The sequence below is a fragment of the Furipterus horrens genome, unplaced genomic scaffold (genome assembly GCF_987537825.1).
Source record: "Furipterus horrens unplaced genomic scaffold, mFurHor1.1.pri manual_scaffold_11, whole genome shotgun sequence".
Classification (NCBI taxonomy): Eukaryota; Metazoa; Chordata; class Mammalia; order Chiroptera; family Furipteridae; genus Furipterus; species Furipterus horrens.
Window position 1 is genome coordinate 95,432,158 of NW_028327181.1, and position 22,278 is coordinate 95,454,435.

Sequence of the window (22,278 nt, forward strand, 5' to 3'; positions counted from 1 at the left end):
GCTTCCTGCCTGACGCTGAGTTTCCCTAGGATCGGAGCCTCGTCTTACTGGGGCTTTGCCACCTGCCTCTGCTCTGAGGGCCCAAGTCCTGCCAGAACCGAGGTCCAGTGTCTCGAGTCCTGCTATGGGATGACAAACCCCCCAAAGCCCCCAGTGCCACCTGCAATGTGTCTGCATTTTCAAACAGGGCTGGATCCCGGGTCCCGCCGACGCCACGTTCTGCGTTACTCTCAGCTGGCTCTTCCCTCCAAATGCCGGATCCGCCAGGCTGCTGGAGCTCCCTCCCGGCATGCGCACCTGGGTGCTTCTGTCCAGCGAGGAGGTTGAGCCCTGGGGCCAGAACCCCGCCCACCCCCGCTGCAGCTGCTGCTGTGAGTGCCCAGGTGTGGCCCAGGGAGTGCATCTGAGCTACGAGCCTCAGTGAGCCCCACAGGCAGGTGTCTGGGCAAGCGCTGCAGTTTCAGGACTTCATCTGCAGGGCAGGAGCTTTAAGTTCCTAAACAGACTCACAGGAGGCTTCTAGAACAGCTACTTCCCAAGTTCATCAGCTGGGGAACCCTTTGCTTCCAATAAGGCCTTGAGTAGGAGCCTAATATTTAAAACAGATGGGAGCCCAGCCTGGCCCCACACTCCCACCGTGGAAACGGCAGAGCTCTGCAGGAGACCGTGTGACAGCCATGGCTGACAATTCAGCGGTGCCCCGAGGGGGCAGCACAGACCCCCGCGAGGCAGAGGCACGGAAAGGGGGATTCCATTACACTACTCATACGAGCAAAATAACGCAGCTTGTCACTGTTAATAACTTATTCAATACAGGCAGGACAAAAGGAGGTTTTACAGTCGTGAGTACTCAAAACGCAGCTCATTCTTGTATTATTTATTAATTATTGTATTACTTTCCATACGAACAACTGTCAGCTTACTTCTGCCCCACCCTGTATATTTTTATTTACAAAAATATTTAAAGTATTTTAAATAATAGTTTGAAAAATATTTTAATAATAACCTTTTAAAATACTTTGTAATAAATTTTTTAAAATAATATTTCTCCTAATACCTTTTACTAAGCAAGTACATGCTCAGACTGAGCTAAATAGTCTCCACATTCTGTTGCTGAACCTCCAAAACCTCTGCCTCGTAGGTGTAATGATTCCAATTTTATACAAGCAGAAACTGAGGCTCCGGGAGACCACGTGGTACCCCCGGGGCCACACGTCGCCTGGGGAGGCACAATTCAAACCTGGGTGTGCTCCATCTATAACCAGGGGCATGAGACAGCTCCACGGTGTATAAGGATTGCCCGACTCCAGCTGAACGGCGCCAGCTGGTTACAAATGAGGAAGCACCCACGAGCTTCAGAGGCCCCTGGAGCTGACTGTCAAGTGCTCTGGGCTGATTAACTTGAACTTACGGGAAGCCAAGTGTGCTTTGACTCTGCAGACCTCGGCAGGGCCTGTCGGGGCCTGTTTCTGCCCTATGAACGAGGAAGTGTGCTTTGCAGGCGGCCAGCAGAACAAGAACGGGCGTAAGATGCCTGAATGAAGGGCCCCGGGGGAAGTACAAAGAATTGTCACTGCTGGAGACGGAAGCTGGTGCCAGGCTCCGAAAGGGCCCAGGCGCCAAGTGTCACTGCAGGAAAAGGAAGATGTTAAGGCTCTATGGGCCAACAAAGCGACTCTTCTAAGTGGGAATCCTGCACCCATGACCTGGTGCTGAACAACCACCTCCACGAAGGCCAGGCCAACGGGGAGCTGCCTGGCCATCGCGCGTGCGGGCGGGGCTGGGCTGCCGTCCGGGACAAATATCCCCTCTGAGGGCCGTCCCCCAGGCAGTGGGGGTGCATCAGCTGCCCCCTGGGTGTCTCCCAGTGACTCCCTGAGTGGAGCAGGGCTGCAGCTGCAGCTGGCCACAGGAGGAGATCACTGGGGCATTTCCCAGAGGCCTCTGCTAGCCTAATCCCTTTCCTCGGGGCAAGGGATGGTCTGCGGCAGCCCCAGGGCCACGGGACCCCAGAGGGAGGGATCTGCCCCAGCTGGCAAGTACTAGGCCCTAGGCCCACCACTGCTGCCTCTGATGCAGAGGCTGCCCCGGGGGGGGGGGGGGGGGGTAGAGTCTCTCTGTGTGCAGCCATGACGCTGCAGCTACCCTATCCCTGACCTCGCTCCACAGGTGAAAAAGTCAAGTTCATCTGTGACACCTGACCATGGCCCCTGACAGCCAGCGTTCTGTCTGTGCCCTGGCTGCCCTCCGGTGCCCACGGCCTCTACTGGAGCGGGCAGAGAGGTGTCCAGCCAGCACCCGGTGTCCGGCCACCTGTGCTATGCAGCTCTCCTGACCTCCGCTCAAGCCACCCTCCTGTACGGACCTGGTGTCCTCTGCAGGGGACAGCCTTGTAGGTGACCAGCCAGACGCCCGAGTTCATGCTGAAGTATTACTAAGCGACAAGGTAAAAATCGCACGTCCTCTCACTCTCCCAAGGCAGATATTGGAGGAAGACTTGCCCTTCCTAAGAAACGAGCCAGGCCCTTGAAAGGCAGCGTTTGGAAACTCTCAGCCCCAAAGGGCAGCCATCACAGGGAAACCTCCAGAGCAGATAATAACCCAGACCAAACGGTTGGGTGCCCTCCACGGGACGGGGCAAGCGTGAAGCGGGCCCCTCGGGTTTCTGCGGAACCTCGTCCTCCTTCCCAGCACAGCACAAGGGCTGCAGAAGCCTCCCCTGGGAGGACTGAGTCTCCAAGGGCCGGGAAGGAGCCTGGTGAGCAAGCCCTGGGGATTCAGGCCCGCAGGCACAGCAGGGGCCCTGGGGGGTGGCAGAATACACCTCCGGCTCAAGGCCGGGCCCAGTCTCCTAAGGGTGACCTTGTGCAGATTACCACGGTCTCTGTCCCTGTTTCTCTCCGTGTAAAACGAGCTGCACCCCCAGACAGCTGCCGCCTCACACACCCTGGGTCTAGCCGCTCTGCCACTTGTGATGATTTCAGGAAACGGTTCTCCAGTTCAGCCGTTCTGAAACTGACAACCAAGCACCCAGCCGGCACATTGACATTCATCAATCAACTCAGCCGGTATGTACCGATCACCCGCTTTGTGCCAGAAATGCCAGAGCTGAGGTGTTTGCCTTCAGCAAGTCAGCGTCCTGGTGGGTGGGTCGGAAGACCTTCATAACTGACACAGAGCAGTAAATAACTTCAGCTGTTAGAGATTAAGTTCTCTGCTGTTACAAAAGTGAACCTGTGGCATTTGGGGGAATCATTCACAAGCGAACACTGACTCTGACTGTACGTGACTCACATTTGAGTCACGTCCGTGTGTAGATGCCTTTTGTCCCTGAATGTTATCTCTGAGACAGTCATGGGGCCTTGCATACATACGGATTTCTGGGCCTGCTAGTTCCCTTCCAGCTGTGACACTGTCAAACTCTAGCCAACTGGGCTAATGGGACTCGCGGCCTGGAGGAATCAGGGACAGGGAACGGCCCCTCCCGCTGAACCCAGGAGCTTCGGCCTGACTGGGGAGACAGCAGTCTGTCCCCTGCCTAACCCACTTACGTGTCTACCCATTTGTGCTGAGTGCATTTTTTAAAAAACTGCCCCAATCCTAAAGCCATAAGATGGGGATGGGGTGAGGAGAGAGAGGGCAGTATAGGTTTACACCTCTTCACGTCCACGTCCATGGGTTACTACACACTGGTCGGCTGGGAGCCGGAGGGAGGAGAAGCAGAGACAATGGCACTGAAAGGTCACGGCCACATTTCTTAGCATCTTGTCACCTCACGCGTCCCTGTGTGATCTGTCCGAGGCCTGCTTTCTCAGACAAGACCAGCTTGCCCGGCAGTGCTAGTATTACACACAATTTGGGTCCACCCAGCACTAAAAGAATATTAAATTCTGTCAGCATTCCATGGCTTTTATCGGATGCCAAATATCTTCATATAAACCAAACATCTGGATCAACTTTAAATGAGAGAGAGTCCCAAGACAAGAAGGGAGGAAAAAAGGGAAACTACGAATGTCAGAATTCAAAGGTGTCTCCCATCCAAGGCAGAACACAGAGTGGCCCAGTGAGGCACGAACCTCAGCCACCCCCAACCTGGGCGCACCTCCCACCCCACCCCCTCAGTCCCAGAGGACGCGTGAGTGAGCACTTGGCTCCTTGCAGGTCTCCCTTCTCCGAGCTGCACGGGCCACTGACTGGCCAGAAGAGCCCCCCTGCCTCCCCCTCTCGTCCTGAGTCAACACAGCTGTGAAGATGGGCCGAGCTGCCCGCGAAGAGCTCTTCGCCAGTCAGCTGCCGAGGTGCCAGTGGGTCCCAGCCTGGAGAGGGCTGGCAGGCCTTGCAAACGTTATTAAAACATTTTATTTAAAAATTAGGTCAATAAACCATCCGTTCCTTGGGTGGTCCCAGAGTAGCAAGCTTCCTGCTTTCCAGAGGGTGGCGGATACCTCATTATCTTGGGAAAACGGCACCCTCGGCAGTTTTCTAGACCCCCCAAAAGATACGTCCATGACCCAGAACCTATGAAAGTGTCCTCGTGTGGAAAAGGGGTCTTTGCAGATGTGATTAAGCTAAGGATCGGGAGATGGCACCCCCTATGTTATCTAGGAGGGTTCTAAAGCCAGTGACAGGCGTCCTTACGTGAGACAAACAGGGGACACACAGACAGAAAGAAGAGGGTCAGGTGAGGGCGCAGGCAGGCTGGCTCGGGCTGCTAGGAGCGCCCAGAGGCTGGAGGCGGCAGGAAGGCGTGCGTCTCAGCGGGACAGGCTCCACTGCACACGTGCAGCCCCCAGAAGCGGGAGAGCGCCCCGTTTCTGTCCTGTGTGAAAGCAGCCACCAGACACTCCTACGGGGGCGGGCGGGCGTCACACCTGGATGCCGGGCGGGGGAGACAGACCCCGGTGTGGGGCAAACAGTCCGTTCGGAGCGACACGGTAATTAAGGAAAGCAGGCGTGTGCGTAATTACAGCCTGTGCAGGGCCGAGGAAATGGGTGGGCTGGGGGGGTGACAGTGAGTGGGGGCGGGGCTCAAGGGGAAGGGAGAAGGCGGGGCCTTGCTCCACGGAGGTCTCAGGGATGCAGAGAGACCTGGCCCTCACCGGGATCCCGACTTTGGCCTCTGCTTCTTCCTTCCATCTGCCCCATCCCACACCCCACCAACAGACGACCTTTCTAAGGCACCAATAATTAAAGTCCCCCGCTTCCCAGGTGCCTGCCAGGCGAGCGGCAGGATGCGAGCCGGCCAATGTTAACTCCTGTTCTACAGACCAGGGGCCCAAGGCCGGGGCGTCAGCGACACCAAGTCAGACGCCCGAGTCTGCTCCTCTCTCTGCTGGGCTTCATGGCCGCTTCTTGCCGCCCTGTCTGTTCAAAAGCCTCCGAGGGCTGCCCACTGCCTTCGAGATATATTCCGTCTCTGATTCCCTAAAAGGTTTCTTCTCATCCACTGCCCCGCCCCACCAGAGGCCTCCCAACTTCCCACACAGACCTACTCACCTCTGCTAGCACCGTAAGTCACATGACACACAGATATTACTGGCATACGACTATTACTCTTGACTTCGTTCTCGAGCACCACTTCTGTCCTGCACTGTGCAGATGTTTGACAGAGATCATCAGCCTGTCACTGAGGCAGCCTCCGAGACACAGGTCCTCTGTACACAGGACTTAGGGCCCTGGCCCAAGACCGGCGACACCGGTGCGTGCCACCACTTTGCCCACAGCATTCTGGCTCCTTTCTGCTGACAACAATAACAGCACCTTTTACGTGGCCTTCTACGGTTGTGCCAAGTTCTTCTGTAAGCGTCATTTTAGGGTAAAAACTTCCCTGACCACCCCCAGATGAAGCTGTCTCACCTCAGTCTGCTCCCATTAAGGACCCAGGGTGTGGCTGGGGTGGGGGTGGCGGGAGCCAGGGAGAGCCTCTGCCCCCTCTCCCCAAGCCTCTCATAATTTCCATCTGTGTCTGCCGCCACAAAACGATCTCAAAGAAGCCGAACATCCCAGAGTCCAGAACAATGACTTCGTTATACCACAGGGCAAAGCCCCAGAGCAGAGCCGCTCCGCTAAGCTCTCCCTGGGAGGAACACCGAGTCAGAGCTAGGGATGTGTCCCTGGGCGGGAACCGTGTCCCCGGGTGGGGACCGTGCCCCTGGGAGCAGAACGCCCCTCCCCACGACCCCAGGGGCTCAGTGAACATTCTTCTGTCTAACTTGAACTCTACGTGGCTGTCGGGATGGGCTTGGGAAGGAGAAGACGCGGGCACTGCGCCCTGCCAAGGCCCCCTGGCCGCAACCCTGTGGCCCAGCAATTTATTAGCAGACAGGAGCCACACATGCTCTGTTATCACAGTCACGGCTTTGTCCAGAAACAATGTTGCCTTTCAAATTGTTTTCCGCCCGGGACGGTGGATTTATAAACTGAACTGGTGACTAGGAACAGAAGCCCAGGCTGCAAAGACTAAACGCCTTGTTCTGAGTGGGCCTGGGTGAGCAGGATGCCGATAAGATAAACACAGACAATGAGCTGTATACACAGGTCTCCGCGGCTGCGTGGACTGCGCACAGGCTGAGGCCGGGGCTGGGGCTGCTCTGCAGATCAAAGGGAGGAGAACACAACGTTTTCTGGGTCTCTGTCCAGAAAGGAAGTTGGATTTCATTATAAGATGAACCACACTGACGTGGTTACTTCTAAAAGGGGGGCCCTCAAGCAGCACCCCCTGTTCTCAGGGTGAGGGAGCTGGGTTGCTATTGTTGAAGCCTGTGATGATGTGCACATGGGTTTATCGTCGTTTCTCTTCTGTGCATTTACAAATCTCTACAATTGAAGCAAAAATAAAAATTAAAAAGGCATGTTTGGCTAAATAATTGCTGAATGCAGTTAATTACGACAGTGTTCTCCTTCCTGACGGCTTGTGTAGAACGTCCTGTGGTGAAAGAAGAAGGAGTGGCTGAAAGACAGTGGCTTAAAACTCCCGTTCTTCTCACAGGTTCATTCATTCTTCCGTCCAGCAAATACAGCGATACCTCGGTACCCGTCGTCAGTTCCCAGCGTAATGCGTGACGAGCGCTGAGGCCAAACTGACGAGTGCCCAACGAGGAAGGGCCGTTTCTGGCAGGAACGCGCTGTGACTCACACAGTTTCTAGCGAGCGCCATCCGTCCCGAGCAAGCACCGAGCGCTGAAACACTTTTCTCATCAAAATGCGATGAGTCCTGAAGCCGACGAGTTCTGACGTGTGACTATACATATCTGTGCTACATGCTGCCTTAGGTGCCGGGAACGCCGTGTCGGACAGGGGCCCCCGGCCCCCCGAGGTTGACATTATCCCCATAGTTCAAACATCCCACCAATATGAACACCTGGCTGGGTACCTCTGGGGTTAGGGTTTGGCCAGGGTTGGGCTGGGGGAGCAGTTCTGGGCGGGCCCCTTGGGAATCTATGAAGTCTGTCATCCTAGGAGTCCCGGAGCAGGACAGAGGGGGAGGAGCTCCAGCAAGTCCCCGAGGCGTGCGCTGGGACCTGTTTATCCACGCCATTCATGAACAGCAGCTGCCCCTTGTCCCTGTCCTCTAGGACTGAGAGGCATTTCCAGAGAGGGTCCCCCCGCCCCCCGCACCTCTCCTTGAGTCCCCACTGTAAACACTCGGGATACACAGCTGTTTGTAACGGTCTCTGGGGACAGAGCAACCCTGAGAGCGAGGCTCGCCCGAGATGTCAGCACTGTGGACGCTGTCAGCTGGAGACCAGGGGACAAAAGCCTTCTGCGCTGCTCCCTGCCGCGTTAACTGCACAACACAGGGGCTCACCTTCGTTGACAGGGGACAGGCAGCTGAAACCCTGGAGCCACCAGCTTCAGGGTTGACACCTCTGTTCACCCCCAGAAGGCTGCTGTCGGACTCTGGGGTTTGGTGGAGCCCACACCTAAAAGTCAGCCGTGGGAACCCCCCGCGAGTCAGCCTGCCCCACAGCCACCCCTCCCACACCCTGCCCGTGGCCAGAGAGAAAACGAGCTGCAGGGCTCCTGCAAGAACAGCTCCTGGGAGAGGAAGGTCAAGGACGAGAGGACCCTGGCGTCACGTCGCCGCGTCCCTGGGAGGGAAGCCGTGAGGTCGCTCATTTCTTCGCCAGGACACGGGCAAGGTCTGGGTCAGCTTCTCTGTTCAATTCGAGCTCAGCTTCTGCACGCTGCGCTTGTTCTGATGAGTTTGATGGAGACACAGAACTTGACTCTGAGCTTCCCAATAGTTTGCCACCACCGCTGGGGGGAGAGGTGACTTTAAGCCTCAGGATCGTGAAGTCAGTTCTGCCTGCTCTTTGGGGAGTGAGTACAGCGGTTTCGGGATCACACAGTTTGAGTGAAATTAAACACCAGGGACATCTGGCTATTTATATACATAACACCAACCATCTAGATGCAGTTGGGGTTTCTGAGCACGTCCCAGATACACTAACCACAAAAGTGGCGGCCAGGGACCACCAGGGAAGGAGACACAGGAGTCAGGATCACGCAGCCCCTGTCCTCGGCTTCTCAGACCACAGTGAACGAGACCTATGAATAACCCAAAGGGCGCCAGCTGAGGGCCAGAAAGGAGAGACAGGGAGGGACAGACACATGCGGCCCCGGGTCCCAACCAAGCCCAGACGCAATGACACAGTGGCGGGACACTTTTAACATCCCATCCCGGTGGCAGAGTCTGGAGATTTGGCAAGACCTGGCCGCAATTTGCAGTTCTCATCCAGATGTTTGGCACGATTTCAGCATTACCCACAATGCCTCCCAGGAGGTTAGAGACCTGGGATTTCGCCTGGAGAGCAGGAGGTGTGGAGGAAGCCGGCCAAGCCTGTGAAGTGCGGTTCTTCGGCAGATTGGGAGCAGCTGTTCCCTTCCCACTGGGGCGTGTGTGCGAATGGTTTTGAGGGGCAGCAAGGCAGGAAGGCCTTGGGCCGGCGGCGGCTCTTTCGGAAAACAGTAAGTAATGCCGTTCACGGGACACAGGCGTTCCTCAGCGCGGCAGCTCGCTCCTGCGCCCCGGCCTCCCACCCGTGCCCTATGCGCTCACACTAATGCGCAAGCTCTTTTCTTCCTGTTCTGAGCCTGTGGCACAGTGCTTGGCACACAGCAGGCCTTCAAGGATGTACGACCTAGGGCAGTGATCTCAAGCAGGGCGATGTGGGCCCCCGGGGACATCGGGCAATGCCTGAGACATTTCTGGCCGTCACCGCTGCAGGAGCGGTGCTCTGGCATCTAGCAGGCCGAGGCCAGGGATGCTGCTAAATGGCCGACAGTGCCCGGGACGCCCCACGATCAGACTCATTCAGCCCCAACTGTCCGCCGTGCCAAGTCCTGGCAATCCCTTGTGCACAAAAGCAGAAAGGCTGCCCGGAGAGGATGTGAAGGTCTCTTCTCCAAGGAATTTTAGGAATGGTTTCCAGCTGTCCTTGTGGGTTGGGGAGCGCAGGCTGAACAAAGACGTAGCGGGCTGCGTGGTCTCTGGGGCGATCGCCTCGTCACCAGGCCCCGGAGCCACGGGCTGCCGCATCTTCCTTCCCGGGCCCCTCTCCCTCCCACTTGGATTTGTTTCACAGGGTTTTCCTCCTGTGTGAGGGGGTTTCCATCAGGGGTGGATCCTTTCCAAACCATAAAGCAGCGAAAAATCCCGCCGCGGGGGGGGTGGGGGGGGGGGGAGACAGCAGCGTAAACCCTGTTTATCAAAATCAAATCCCTGTGGGCTCAGGCCCCAGCCTGCAGAGGCACGTCCAGCCAAGTCACGTGACATGCCGAGCGGCCGGCTTTTAATTACAGCGGTTCTTGGGGGGCAGCGAGGGGAGACCTACTACAGCAAGAACCTTGGCATGGGCATTTGCCTGCCGCGGGGACAGTAACAGCATCGAGCCTTCTGGATTAGGCTTTTGGGGCATCTCCACCCCCGGGGCTCCAAGCATGACCCCCACATCCTTTGTCTTGACAATAGCTCACCAGGTAAGGTTTCCTGCTTTGACTTTTCTGCTGAGCTAAAGGGGTTTTTCTCAGGCCAAACAGAGAACCAGACAGATCCAGTCTTTAAATCCGTTTCAGAAAGCGGTAACTTTTGCCAACCATGATGGACTCGGGGTTTTGAGGGATGAAGGCCCCGAGTGAGTAAGGAGAAGGTGGAGCTACCTTCTCCCTCAGTGTCTCTCTGGGAGATACACACCAATTAGCTTCTCTGTCTGAGGACCCCTAAACAGAGGAGCCCACTTCGTAGCAGTGAAAGCTAGCATTTGACGAGGGAGCACACGCGATATACCGGGCACTGTCCTGAGCATGTGACAGGCCCTGATGCACTAGCACGAGGGAAGATGCTCTTATCCTCCCCCATTCACAGATGAGGAAACCGAAGCACAGAGACTGTGAGTAACTTATTCAAGGCCACCTGTGAATCATGCCAACACTGAAGACAGCAGAGCTGAGGGAGAAAAACAGAAGTAGAAGCCTGATGATCGGATTCGTGTCCCTGGATCAAGCTGTGCCTGAAGCCAGGATCCCTGGACTCTTGTGCTCTGCAAACCAGTGAATTCCCTTTTGAGCTTAGGACAATGTGGACTGTGGTTCTGTTTCTTACAAATGTTGTAAATGAAAACGAAAAATATCTCATTAAAACGTTTGTAAGCATACATTATCCTAATTAGGAACACAGACAAGAAAGAGTTGGTCATCAAGACCCTGTTCCCTTTATCCACGCCTTTCTCTTAAGGGAGGATGTAAACTTGAGGCAAACACAGAAAATGAGGTTGACTTTATAGAACCGATATTGATAAGCACAGCTGATTATCTGTGAATGTCATTAGTCAATTCGTGGACCTGGTTCCCATGTGAGTCACTCATCGCACTGTACCCATCTCTCGCCCACAGCCACACTGAACCCTACCAGTCACTTGCGATTACAGGCTCCAGCTGACAGACGGGATGGATGAGAGGGGATGGGTTGCCCCAAAGGTCAGCATAAAAGGTCTGGCCTCCTCGCAGACAGAGGGCCCCCTCGCTCAGCGGGGAAGGCTGGGCCACACATGCCTTCCCAGTACGTTCACTGGAGCGAAAAGCTCTCTTGCCTGAGCCGGTTACTTCTTCACTGAGATGACCCAACAGAGTGAAATCCAGCAAGTATCACGTCCTCCCAACGACTCCACTCTCTGTCTATTTTTCCCCGGCTTCACAGCCCCCAGGGACATTGCGTGCCGCCCCTGGCGAGTCCACGTTAAGTGTGAGGGGCTGACTGGGCAGACGGGGCCCCAGGTGCCCGTGAGCAGCCAGAACTGGTGCCCAGCCGCCTGCCGACACCCCGGGTCTCGGCCGTGGGGCGTCACCGCGTTGGTTTTCCTGCTGATTGAATTACTGCTGCCTCATTTGTCCACTTCCCTGAAACAATGTTTTCTGGATGCATTGAGAAACCCGAGTCACCGCGGTTTGTCTGGACTGGTTTCTATTTGCGGAGAAAGAGCGTCCGCCTGCCAAGAGCAGAGAAAGTGAGCTGTGCCGGGGTCATGCTATCCCGGGGCCCCTGTCCCACGGACTCCCGCCATCCCCCCAGGAATCAGGATTCCTCGTGGGGTGCTCTCGTTCCCTTCGGAGGCGCCCCACAGAACACAGGGGAATCTTGCCTCTGCTGCAGTGGTTTTAGATGATTCTTGGTTCTCAGAGAACAATAAACACGTCGCGAGCTTCAAGGGCAGCAGCAAAACAAATCATTGCTGGTAAACAGGCCCGGAGCAGACAAGTGGTTCAGCTTGTTCACTCTTGCCTGGGAGACAGAATTTAATACCATCCTGTTTCTGTTTTCTTCTACTCGTGACCCAAGTTAGAGCTTGCTTAATTTCTGTTTATCATGCACGTCTCTGGGAGTGGAAGGAGAGAGACGTCTGGCCAGCGTCGGGGAAAGGACCTACTTTCCCAGAAGAGCGCCCTGTGGACCCGCGGTTCTCACCCCGAAAGGTACAACAGTCACCTGCGGAGAACAGGCCCCAGCCCAGCCCAGTGAAACCAGAACCGCTGCAGGCGAGGACCGAGGCAGCATTTAAAGCTCCCCAGGTGACTCCAACGCGCAGCCAAGGTTTGGCACCACTGCCCGAGAGCTGTGCCATCCAACACGACGGCCATGAGCCATGCGTGAGCCCAATTAGATGTGCTATCAACGGTAGATGCACACTGGGTTGTAAGAGTTTGCATGAAAAAGAAAATGCAAGTTATATTGTTAACCATTGTGTTATATTGATTATAACTGAAAATATGGGCCTGTCCTGAATGACTGTGTGTGTGTGTGTGTGTGTGTGTGTATAGAAGTGTGAGTGGGGCCGTGGGTAGATCAGAAATTGGTAAGGGTTCCTCAAGGAAGAGAAAGACAGAAGGAAAACCTGCATGTCTTTAAGCACGCTGAAGACTTCATCATTTCCATTTATAAGGAGCACAAACTCCCAATCATCGATCTCCCTTGGTACTCCGACACCGCCACGGACGCGCATGCTTGTTTGGTAGATCGTCAATAACTCACGATTCATCTTCTTTCCGCCACAGAGAACATGATTAGGAAGGCTAACGCGCGGATAATAGTTTCCAAGTCAAAGTCAAAGTTCAAAAAAAAAAAAAAAAAGTCAAAGTTCAACCTTGAAGCCTCTTTTGATCCAGCCTATTCAAGCATGGCAAAAATATCCTCAAAGTATAACCAATGATAAAGGTTAATCAGCAAGAGGCAAGTCAACAGAGTGTAAAAATAAACATAATCAATGATAGTCTTTGCAGAACAGTAACTAACTACATGGTAATCATCTTGTACCAGACACAGCGGTCAGTTGGCTTGCTAAGTCCAGTGCACTGGACCGGTCTGCTCCACCCCAGTGCCCTGTGCTCCTGCCTGAACTGTGGACCTTGGCAAAGAACTTCTTGAGGAGCTCCAGAAACTCTCATGTGTGATGGTTCATTTTATGCGTCCATTACTGGTCCACATGACGCACAGATATTTAGTCACGCATGATTCTGGGTATTTCTGTGAGGGTGTTTTTGAATGAGATGAACATCTGAATCAGTAAAGCAGATCGCCCTCCACAGCATGGGTGGGCCTCATCTAATCAGTTGAAGGATTGAATAGAAGGAAAAGAGTGAGAAAAAATCCCCCAGCAGATGGCCTCAGACCAGTACTGCACCATCAGCCCTCCTGGGTCTGAAGTCTGCCAGCCCACACTGCAGACTTGAACTTGCCAGCCTTTATAAGCACACGGGCTAACAGGTTCTAAGAAGTCTCCCTCTCCCTGTACACACCCCACTGGTTCCGTTTCTCTGGAGAACCGTGACTAGCACACCACACCATTCCTAAAGCTTCCCCTGCCACCGTCACCTCCTAACGGGGGGGAGGGTCTCTGCGAGGAGTAAGGGCTCGGTCTCTCACCAGGGTGGCTGGGCCCAGCCGGACCCACAGCCGCTGCCTGGGTGGGCGGGCAACGCAACTCAGAAGCACGGGGAGGGCGGGCTCCGACTGACCCAGCCAGAGGTGGGAAGGAATCACGAGATGAACGGCCTCTCCTGTCCTTCCCCCGTCTCCTGCCCCTCCTCTGCACCTTCCAACTGGCGGTGCTGAGACCCGGCAGAGCCACTCGCTCTCTCTGAAGGTGTCCTTCATGACCCCCGAGCAGGATTCAGGATTTACCTTTTGAGAAGCTACAACCAACTCCGTGACACACCTGACTAGGGAGTTACTTTCTGGCCTTCCCCATGCGATTCGCTTCCTTTCCCCTCGCCCCTGCGCCTCTGGGAGGGCACCTCCCAGTAAATTGCCGTACGTCACTTTGCCACAGGCTCTGTTTTCTAAGAGATCCAGACTCAGATGCTCGGCCTTTTTCTTTCTTAATTATTTGCTTGACCAGGAAAGAGCTGAGCTGTTTCTTTGAATGGGGTTCAAAATATCTGGTCCAAGGTGAACAGACATACAGGCTAGTGCCTGACCTATTGTGTGGGTCTCTCCCTGAACAGAGCTGAGCTGGTTCAAAGAAATTACGGGCCAGCTACCTTACTGAGCTGTGTGTAAAAAGGGAAGCATGTATGTGTGCATGTGTGTGTGTGCGTGTGCATATGAGTGTGTATGTGTGAGACAGACAGTGAGAGAGAGAGAGCTTCATTGATTTTGATTTTTTAGGCCCGATTTCATTTGTTCATGAGGCTGCAGGTTTCTCTGCCCCTGATTTCCCATCTCCTTTCCATGAATATCCCTTTTCACTCGCACCAATTTCTGATCAGTCTGAATCCGATCCCTTTATAAGAAACCTGCTTTTCCTCTCTGGGTGATTTTGTGACGTTTTATTCATCTTTGTAATTCAAAACATGTTCTAAGGTATGTCTGATTGCAAGTTTCCTTTTATGATTTCACCTGAAATGTGGTGAGCTCTCCTCAGCTGCGTCCTCTGATATTTTCCCCTCCAGGACTCAGGCATTTTATTTTTCATTTTAACTCTGACTGTGGTTCCTGTTCAAACTGACCTCGTTGTTCCTTTGGGTACACAGATGTTCCCAAAGTATCATCTCAGGATGCTCTGCTCTGACGGCTCACCCATCGCTCACCCTCCACCTCATTTTGGTCTCTCCTCTGCCCCTTCTCCAATTTTTAAATGGAAGGCTACCCAAAGGGCAACGTGGGGAGAACATCTGCAGGCCACACAGCGTGAACAATATGCAGGATGTCTTGCTCTACCTAAAATACTGCATCCAGCCCTGCCAAAAAGCAGAGTTCTTGGTGTTGAGGTTTGAGTGTTCTGGGCTGTGGGGACAGGTCTCCGGGGCCTTGCTGGGTGACCGGGGGAAACTTCTGCCGAGCTTAAAGGTGATCCTCCCCTGGAAAGCTGCACTACTTCCTTGTGTCTCCACCTGCAAAGACCCTCGGCCAAGGGATATGCTTTCATGTATTTAACGAAACCACAGAGGGAAACAAATAGAATTTTCACCTTGAAAGTCAATACCATGGGCCACTGTTGAGACACAATCCACAGCAGGATGGGACAGGCCAGAGAAATAAATCCAAGAGCAGCCGTGTGGACAGATTAGACATTCTGGGCATCATGGGGAGAGGGGCGGTCAGGCGGTACCAGGAAGAGTTAAGTCCAGGTGAGGAAACAGAATTCAAGACCCTGGAGCTAAGGGCCAACGGAGAAAAGGCAGAACCAATGAGGAAGGACGGGTAAGAAAAAATTCAAGCAGGCGAGATAGTCCGAAGAGTCCGGGGGAAGGGGAAGGCAGAGGAGAAGAGGCAGGTGCGAGCAGACAGAGCACGCCACCAGCACCCGGGTGACGGAGCTCGGCCCCCCTGGTGGACACGGGGAGGACGTCTGTAGCCGCAGACCAGGTAGGAAACGGGGTCAGAAACCAGGCTGAGAGAATTCACAGCCAGAGCCCTAAGGCCCACATCAGAAAATAAGTAACGAGGTAACGGGCTCTGACAGCAAGTTTCACCTTGACATTGGACATGACCCTTAGGCTCCTTACAGAGCAGGAACCAGCCTGCATTCCTGGACCAGATGCAGATAAAGAGTTTCCAAGGGGAGGCAACAAACCTACCAGGTGTCTCAGAGCAGGTGAGGGTTGTGAGTCACACGTTCCCTTAATACCGATCAGCAATTCCTCAGTTAATGGGTAAAACCCAAAGGGTTCTCATCCTCTGCTCTTAATGCAGTCATCAGACTCATCACTCTCTTCTTCCTCGCTTAGAATCTAAATGTCTCTCAGAGGCACCAATATCCACCTAGCTGTGGATATCAAAACAATTGGGGGTCAGGGGTTCTAGTCATTCCATGCCCTATATGTAATTAGACTACAAGTGTCACCCTGATACTCAAACCTGACAAAGAAAATAAAACTGAAGACCGATGCCTCCTAGGAATACAGCTGTGAAATTTCTCAACCGAGTTCTAGCAAACCAAACACAGCAACATATAAAAAAAATTATAATTAAAAATCATAACCAAGTAGGATTTAACCAAGGAATGCAGGGTTGGGTTAGTATCTGAAAATCAGTGCAATGTTCCATAGCAACAGAATAAAAGATAAAAGACACATAATCATCTCAATACGCGCAGGAAACGCCTTTGACAAAATTCAACAGCCATTCACAATAAAAACCCTCAATAAGCAAAACTGGAAGAAAAGGTGCTTGACCTGAATATAAAAAGCATCTAGGAAAAACCCACAGCTGCCCTCCTACAGGACACGAACAGCTGAAGCTTGAAAGCTCTCCCCTTAAGATCACGAACAAGGTAAGAATGTCTACCCTCCTCGCTTCATTTCAACATGATCCTGGAGGTGCCAGCCAGCAACTAGGTAAGAAAGACAAATGAGGAATCTAGATTGGAAAGGAAGGAGTAACACCGTATCTCTTTGAAGATAACCTGAGCCTCTATATAGGAAATCCTAAGCAATCCACATAGAAAAAGCTGTTTACAGCGAATACATGAGTTCAGCAAGGTTTCAGGATACAGAATAACTGTATCTGCCCCCAACTGTATTTGTACGTACTAACGATGAGCAATCAGAAAACGAGATGAAGAGAACAATCCTATTCACGATAGCACTAAAAACAGCTCCAAATAAATTAAACTAAGGCGGTGAAAACCACGAGACATTGCAGAGGTGGTGGCTGTCCCCCCCAGCCTGGGAAAGACGTGCGCCCGGGAAGCTTCCGTCCCCCTCTAGAGGGGACCGTGGGAGCTTGCGCCACTTCTCCCCTTCCTTCCAGACCGTGGTTCTCACGCTGTGGGTACACCCACGGGGAGCTTGTTGGGAGTGCCTGACCCTGAGGTCTGACTGTCTGAAGATCAAACCCGGACCCTGTGGTCTCAATGGCTTCTGGGGTGACTTTCGTGCCTGGTCGTCCAACCCGAGGCCCAGGAAGAGCCCTCCTCATCTTTTCACATGGGTGGAGGGTGGGCAGGTGGCCCCCTCCCAGGAGGTCTGTGCAGTGTGCCTTGCCCCGGCCATCTGTGCAGCCCGTGGGGATGTTACCCCGGATGTGGAACGGGCAGTCAAGGGCGACACTGGCTAAGAGGGGGCTGAGGGTGTTTGGGGCTTTAATAGAGTAAGAAGGGCCCTTGTGCTGAAGAGGAGGCTCTGGGTCACAGCTATTCCCCAGTGCCATGTTGGGTCAAGTGGCATTTGGACCCCTGGTCCTGAGCAGGCACGCATGGTCTGAAGAGTGAGCAGGGCGGCTTTGGGCAAGTCACGTCACTGCCACCTTCTCTGCACAAACAGGGTCTCTCCCACGTGGAACGCGATGTTATAAACGTCTTCACGCTGACAGGCTGAGGCCTCTGTACTGGGGCCTCGCGGGCTCCTCCCGGCGCTGCTCCCTTCCCGGGACTGAAGCAGTACGCACCTCAGGCCCTCTGCCCGGCCCCCCGAGCGGGCCCCACAGGGCCCCCGGCTCCCCAACCTGCAGGCAGGCAGGCATGAGGTAATGCGAACGGGGCGCAGGGCAGAGGCCGGCACAGATGGTCGGGGGGAGCGGGGGGGGGAAGGGCAGGGGCGCAGCTCTCAGCTCAGGACAGAATTAAAACCTGACGACCTATCTGATGGAATTACCCCGAAGAAAGGAAATTTGTCTTTTAAGAACAGGCGAGAGGCTGATGACTGAGGTCCCAAAGAATTCTGTGGTTGAACCTTTTTTTCGGTTGTTTGTTTTCTGGCACAATCTGTCTCTGTTTCTGAGCCGAGGGCCGTGGTCCCGGTGACAAAGGCCTCTTTCTTACGACAGTTCAGCGGCTCCAGTCCGGAGCGGGGGCAGCCGTGACTCTCCCATGGGCCAGTGTCTGAAGGCGGCCGCTGCTTTTCTCCAATATGGTCCAAATTGAACTGAGAGACATTTAAGGGGGCGGGGGGGGGGGCAGGGACATGAAACCTTCGCCTCCTCCTGAAATAAAAAATGAAAGCCACCCCATGGGGGGGTGGGAGGAAACGGAACGCATCGGGAGAGAAAAGAATACGGATTAAAGCCATGCTCAGGGCAGTGTCCACGGCGCGGGGGACGGAAGAAAGCCACGCGGGGGAGGGAGGAGGTGGGAGACCCTACGTATGAGTTTCCTGTGACCCAGCGCCGCGACCCGGAGGCTTCAGACAGCGGAGGTTTGTTCTCACGGCTCTGGAGGCTGGGCTCCCTCCAAAGCCTCCAGGGGAGCCTCCTTCCTCACCGCCAGCTTCCGGGGACCGCCGGCACCGTGGGGCCCCTCTCGGCTGGCAGCTGCGTCGCTCTGCTCTCTGCCTGCCCCTCCCTGGAGGGCCGCTCCCTCTGTGTGTCTCCCTGCTGCCACTCAGCCTCCTCTGCATGTGTCTTTTCGCCTCGTTTTATAAGGACACCAGCCATCGGGACTCAGGAACCCCCCCAATCCAGGATGAACGGATCGTAACTGATTACATCTGCAAAGACCCTACAGCCGAGTAAGGTCACAGTCACAGGGACTGGGGGTGGGCACTTCACCGTGCCTTTCTGCCGGGCATAATCCAACCACAACACATTTGTTCTAAACACCTGGGGCTTCCACTCCACCAACCACTGCCTCTTACCCTGGAACCTACAGCCCAGGAAACCCCTGCTCTGGAATTCCACCCACCCCCACCCCCCATGACCTGGCCCATCTGTCCTTCTGCTTCCTGGGAGGGGAGGGCGCAGCACGCGGCCCAGGTAACCTCCACGCCGCCTCTCCGGGCTTCCCCTTCCTTCCCAGAGGGCACTGATCGAAGGCACAGGCCGAGAGCTGGGATTCAGATCCTGCCCCCGCCCCCTACTGCTTACGCAGCCCTGGGTGTGCTCTACACCTGTCACACGAGGGTGGTCACTTCTCCCTCCCGGGGGGTGCACTTTACGGATCAGCTAATACACACAAGTCAGCGAGCATGGGGTCTGCACCGGAAAGCGCGCAATAAGCACTGGCCTTTGAGATTGTTCTTCGGTGGCAAGAGGCAGGGGTGGGGCGGGAGAGCCGTGCACGGGTGGCTGATTCACGGGCTTCCGCCTCAGACAGACATTGGTCAGACCCTGACCCTGCCGCCTGCCGTACACGTGACCGCAGGGAAGGTGCCCAGGCTCTGTGCCCTCAGCTCCACCCGGGGGGAGCAGAGAGGCCCGAGTGAGGCTCGGAAACAGCTCGTGACAACAGCGGACCCTGCGGGCCCCCCTTGGAGCGCCCCGCTCCCTCTCTTAGCTGTGAAATGAAGGCCATGCCTGAGCTCCCTCAGGGGGACCTGAGCCCCCTTCGTGGTCCGCTCCGCAAAACACAGCCGCCTTCTGCCTTGAGCCGCTTGTCCCCGGCTGTGCAGGAGGGTGGACAGAGCAGCGACGGGGACCAAGGAGAGGAAAGCACATGTCGTCTCCGGTGCCGGGAAAGCCACCGAGAAACCCGGCTCCCGTTCGTGGGCGAAGGGCCTGGCGGGTTCCATGCCTCCCCCGGGGCCTGCTGCGGCCTAAACAGAGGCACGTTGTGCAGAGACCCGTCCCCCGTGCCAAGATGTCCAGCCCTGTCGCCAGGGACCTGGGTGGGGGTGGCTGGGGGTGGCGTGGTGGAGGAGGGGGCCGCAGCATGAACAGCCCCTTGTGCGGCAGACGGGGGAGAGGCTGGAGCCCGGCAGACAGAGGAGGGCAGCCTGGTGCGGGCCGGAGAGCAAGCCCCGGGAGCTGGGAGGGCCGGGTGAGAGGGAGGCCGCTCGCGCCGCCTGGAGGGGCTGCCCATCGTGACGCCCCCGGTGCAGAGCAGACGGCGCATGGCCCGGCTCAAGTTCGCACAGGGAGCAGGAGAGGCAGCCCGGGCTCCAATCCAGGCGAGGGGGCAGGGTGAGAAAGCGCACACCACGCAGTGACAGTGAGGACATTCTCCGAGCGGACCGGAGCCCGGGCCGTGCCGAGGCAGGGCAGCAGCACCAGCCTGGGGAGGCCACGGGGGAAACTGAGGAAAGGCCGCTAACGCTCAGGAGTGCAGAAGCAGGCATCCTGCCCCAGGGACCCCGCTTTGAACCGACGCCTGTGTCGCACGCAGCCTGCCCACACCCCAGGCGTGCTGTTCTGCACGCTTCGTGTGCGACACCCAGGTCCTCTCAGAACGGGGTGCTCGGGGAGGTACCGCTACTGTTCTCGTTTTGCAGGTTAGGGACCCGAGGCTCAGGGAAAACACCCGCCAGGTAGACAGCCAGTGAGCGGCAGAGGCAGGGCGTGAGCCCAGGCAGCCCAGCTCCGGGACCCGCGCCCTGCGACGCCACCACCCCGCACACCCGCAGAAAACTCAGGGGCCAGTAAGACTCGGCCGCTCCCGGGCTGTCTCGCTGAGCTTCTCAGCCAACCTGGCCGGACAGACCACCTCGCAGGCCACGGCCATTCCAACAGAGAGTCAGGTCCCCGGTCCGGGACACCCTCGGCCCTTCTCCTCGCTCGCTGTGGGGCTGTGGGCAGACCACCTCTCAGTGCCTCAGTTTCCTTGCCTGCAAAACGGGGCTACTCCTGGGTCTGGTCTTACCCCCGCTGCACAGACTCGGTGAGAGAACGAAGGCGAAGGCCCGCACGGGACCCAGCTCCCAGCAAGCACTCAGCGAGTCCCCTGCAGTGACAACACTGGTCATGACTGCGGCTCGGGGGCTGGGACGCGGGCGAGCGGCCGCGCGGAAGGCCCCTGCAATGACGGTGTGTGGGGAATTGACCTTTAAAGGTTATAATAAACTCTTGGTCAAATCTGGTTCCTTCTATTTTGGCATATAAGGTAATTTTTTAAAGCTTCCTTTCTCAAAAAGCTCATAGAGCTACCGTGTGACTCAGAAATTCCACTCCTAGGTATGGCCCCGAGAGAAATGAAAACAAATGTCCGCGCAGAACCCTGTACACGCAGCAGCACTGTTTATAACAGCCAAGACGTGCAAACACCACACATGCCCGTCAACAAATAAGTGGGTTTACAAACTACGGTCTGTCCACACAAGGGGCCCCATCATTTCTCTGTGGGGTGAATGGACAGACAGAGACATTTATGACTCGACTGTCTGCTGCCTAAAATTGTCCGCAAGAAACCACCTCGTCTTGTAGTCTGGCTTTTCCCAGGGGTCTGGCAAGCTTTAGGCGCTCTCTCTTTACTTCCAGGAATGATAAATAAATAACACTATTTTAAAAGTGTCATTATAAGCCCTGGCTGGTGTGGCTCAGTGGATTGAGTGCCAGCCTGTGAACCAAACGTTCGTGGGTTCGATTCCCAGTCAGGGCACATGCCTGGGTAGTGGGCCCGGTTCCTGGTCGGGGGTGTGTGAGAGGCAACCACACAGTGATGTTTCTCTCCCTCTCTTTCTCCCTCCCTTCCCCTCTCTCTAAAAATAGATAAAATCTTTAAAAAAATAAAAAAACTGTCATTATAAAAGTAAATGTGTTTCCCCTAAAATGACATCAAAATCTTACTGATTTGGGGGTGTGCTGAAGTTAGGACTCTTGACACCTCTACTTTCCTCTCCTGGTAGAGACAATCAAAGGAGCAGAGAGTAGCCTTCTGCCCGTTCCTATTACTTCTTCCTCTCTGTGTTGGGTCAATAAAGGCTCTATTGTTATTGTCTGACCTGGGAAAATAAGTCAGATGACGATGTAAATGTGTGAGTGCCGAGTTCAATGAGGAACGAAACATCAGGGTCAGAAGAGCTGGAGTATGAAGATGCTACTATTTTGAAAATGCACAGAGAGCATTTTTATAAACTTGTGTATCTACATGCGTGGTCCTTAGCTTCTGTAGGTATGACTTCTGTGTGACCTCAGACATCAACACCTCTCAATTGCCTTCTGCTGCCTACCTTTGCCATTTCTGTGTGTCACCTCCCAAGCTATGAAGTAGAACCACCACATGGTGGCGCTGTCTGCCAATCACTGCCTGCCTGCGGGCCAACACTTCCAAGTTCACTGTCTCTTAATAATTCAGGGTAAGGCTATCTTTGTGTGGGAAGGCTGCAAAGGGAAATGTAAGAGGAGCTGCCTACAGACTACTCTAGAATTCCAGGCAAGGCAGTTTGATGGGTTCAGGGGAAGGGCTGTTTGCATACAATAAAAACAGAGCTCGATCTGCTATTGCAAATAAACAACAGCACAAGAATTCACTTCTAATTCCGCTGAAGTGAATGAAGGGCGGGAGGGGCCGGGCCAGGAGGAGAGAGCGTGTTATTCTGCAGTGGAAGGTGGGGGAGTGCTTGGATCTGGTGCGGGAGTATCTCCTGCCCCAGGCACCTTCCCCTCTTCATGCTGGGGTTTCACCTCTCAGGCTC